A 3,641-nucleotide genomic window follows, 5' to 3' on the forward strand; every position below is an offset into this window, starting at 1 on the left:
TTTGAAAATTTTTGTGGCATACATCTTGAGAACATCAAAACTTCACTTATATGCTTTCTTATCTTCAAGATTAAATGTTAGCACATTCATTATCTAGATTTATGATGTTTTAAGTGGTGCTAGTAGTATGCTTAATGTACCTCTTTTCTCTATCTTGGGTAGCATGATATAAGCTAAGTATCATATAGAGATGAGTTTTAGTTTTGGCTTGACCTTAAGAATCTTATCTTCACTTCACTTCTACTTGATGCTTGAATGGTTGATATCATTGAAATAGTCATGATTCATCTTGTTTGTCTAGTACTTGGTTTCCATGGTGATTTCTCAAACTTCATTTTTGTTACTAGATGAGGCTCAAATCATGTAAGCTCATTTGGAAAAATCAAAATATCCCAACAAGTACATTTGTGAATAAGATTTGCACAATGCAAATGCTTATGAAAAAAAAAAAGAAAAAAGAAGAAAAAAAAGTGAATAAAGGATATAAAAAAACAGTTGTCATGAGTGGAACCTAGCAAGTCACCCCTTTGAGATCAAGTTAGGTTACTGGGAAAATGACTGCTTAGCTTCTCTTGAGATTGAGCACGCCTTTGACACCTTGGGTTGATTGAGAAATATGAACCAAGTGTGTGGCAAGTAAGTGCCTATCACTGGTTACTTGTCTATCACCGAAAACATTAGGAATTCAAATTTGATGATGACTTGACTAGGACATAGATTGAAACTTGAAGAGTTTTGAGTTACCTTGCACTATGCACAAGAGACTTATGCTTGAGCCATACTTAACTTGTTTCCATGATCATGCTTGTTAATAAAACTTTTTGATAGAGTTAGGAGAATGCATTAGGGATATGAAAGCATTGTAAAACATATAAATTTACATTGCGACATTTTGCTTGAGGACAAGCAAAGGTTTAAGTTTGGGGGTGTGATGTGTGTAGATTATATGCCTTTGTTTAGCATATTTTGACGTACATTCACATACTTTGCACATGCTTTGTCTATGTATTTTTGTACTTCCAGCTTTCCTTTTAGCATATTTACTCTCTTTGTTCGGAGATCTGCTTTTGTGCATTTTCTGTACACAGGAGTCGAAAGGATTCATGTTCAAGGCCAAATCTGCAAGTGAAGCAAAGGAGGAAGGCACCATTCCTTGACCTCACACGGCCCTGCCATGGGGGGTTGCCCAGGCCGTGTGGAGATCCTTGGCCGTGTGGTTGCAGCAGAAAAGGAAGTGGCCATGGTCGTGTGAACCTCACACGGCTGTGCCAAGATTTGAAGCCAGAAGGAGTCAGGCCGTGTACACTACACAACCATACAAGCCATCCAGAGCTGAAGCCTTGCACGTCCATGTAGATCTACACGGACGTGCAAGATTTCCAGAGACCAAGAAGACCCTGGTCGTGTGCACCACACAACCTTGCGAGGTTTCTAGAGGCAGAGGCAGTGTAGGTCGTCTAGATCTACACGGCCATGCAAGGGAAGCAGAAGCAGTGTGTGCCACGGCTGTGTATCACACATGGCCGTGTAAGGTAGGCAGAGAAGGGAGTGGCCTTGGCCGTGTGAACCTCACATGGCCGTGTCTCGGGGCCGTGTGGCGCCCAAACCTCTCCTCTATATAAGGCCTCCTTGATGATTTGAAAGGGATCTTCTCCCTTTTGGGGGGAATCAAGATTTGGGGCATTCCTCCATCTTCTCGGAGGGATTTTCTGGCTATTCAAGGGCGGATCTTCAACGCTTCGACTCCACGATTGTGGATTGGATCCGAAGATGGTTCTTCATCATAGATAAGCTTTCTTTCTTCCTCTTCTTGGATTTGGGATCAACAATGCTTGTATCTTTCTTCTCTTCGGATTTCTTTCCTCATTCTATGGAGCAGATTTCTTTGTTCTAGGATGGAGGGAATAATTGTAAGGATGATTTGATGTAAAACTCTTGTAGATATGTCAATTTCCTATTTCTATGATTTTACCCTAATTTGTATCTATTCGATCTTGTGTGGATTGTTGTGATTAGGGTTTAATTACCATGCTTGATTGAATGTTTGGATATCTTGTGGATCTTGTAGAGGTAATTCCTCATTCGATTTTCTGAGGGACGTACGTGACAGACATGCCCGTGTAAGGACGTTTGAGGGATGATCTCGAAGGTGAAATAGGATTATTCAAGGGGGTAGGATAGATAGTATGCACTAATCTTTGTATCTTTATGCGGTTGATGAATTGTGAATTCCTATGTTGATTATCCGAGGGACGTTCGTGACAGGAACAAGCTCGTGTAAGGACAACATAGATTCATACCTAATTGATCACATTTAGGTATAGATTTTAGTCCTAGGTCGGTTGTCTATTGCAAGAGAGAACCGGCAACCTTCTACAAATAATGGACAATTAAGGAATAAGATTTGGTAGATCATTTACATTTGATAACCTTACAAAGAAACCAAAATTCCTAGAGCATCCCTTATCATTGCCCTTATTCTTGTTTCTTATTCTTTTATTTCAATCTTTACCTTTCATAGTTTTACTTTGCTTTTGTGAATTGATTGATTAGATGTTTAGCTAATTCTCTTTGATAAATCTTTAGTAGTTATTCTAGTCCCTGTGGATACGATATCTTTTATTATTGCTTACGATATTTTCGTACACTTGGGGAGAGTTAACAGCTGACCAGGCAAAAACCCTGGACTAAAACCTACTTGGATATTAAGCTAGTAGGTCGTTGATACTTAACCGAGCCTTAAGTTGACCAAGCACCTGCAAAAGGGGCAAACACTTAGCAAACTACTCAACATATAAAGTGAAAGGAGCATAGGCCTTGGGCGAGCATAATAAGTAAGTAGTACATTGCATATGGGTAGTCTGTCTGATCATATATCTTCCATAATTTCCAAGGCTACAGAAAGAGGTGAGGCCTTACATCCTTGTTAGAAAAAAGAAGTTACAAGGTGAACACTGACTAGTCAAAGGAAGGGAAGGCTTCGTCAGGAAGCTCTTTTAGGATACGGGCCCGGTCTAGGAAGGTATCAGGGGGAATTGACCGAAGAAAGCCTTGCTTCTGTAGTTGCAGCAAGGCCCCTGTGCCACCATAGTAAATCATTTGGTCGATAAGGTTTCTTATCTTCGACCTGAACTCTTTGGAGGCTAGGTAGGAGGCCTTGTAAGCTGCCAGACGAGAGCTCTTGCCCTCCTGATAATCCTTCAGCTCTTCCCCAGCTTTGCGTGCTTTAGCCTGTGCCTCAGTTAACTCTAGGCATGTGGTCATGGTCTCTACCTTAGCCTCTGAAAGTTCGTCTCGCAGAGACTTGAAAGTAGCCTGAGACGCCTCCCACTGCTTCTGAAGGGCAGCTTCCCAATCAGCGCTAGCAGACAGATCTACCTTTTTGGTCGTCATGTCCCTCTCTAGAGAGTTGTGCGCCTCTTGGAGCTCCTGCAGCCGCGAAGAGAGGGTGATCACCTATATTTCCCTCTCCTCTAGGTCAGCTAAGATATGGGCATGTCGTAAGCCCTCGGACTTAAATTTGGACTCGCTAGTCCTCAGGGTGGTCTGCAGGGACTGTACTTTATATGACTCCGCATGAGCCATGCTTCTGGCAGCTCGGGTCTCTCCTCCACAGTCTATAAATAGGACTAGATCGGGCT

This window comes from Zingiber officinale, chromosome 6B (assembly GCF_018446385.1).
Source record: "Zingiber officinale cultivar Zhangliang chromosome 6B, Zo_v1.1, whole genome shotgun sequence".
Lineage (NCBI taxonomy): Eukaryota > Viridiplantae > Streptophyta > Magnoliopsida > Zingiberales > Zingiberaceae > Zingiber > Zingiber officinale.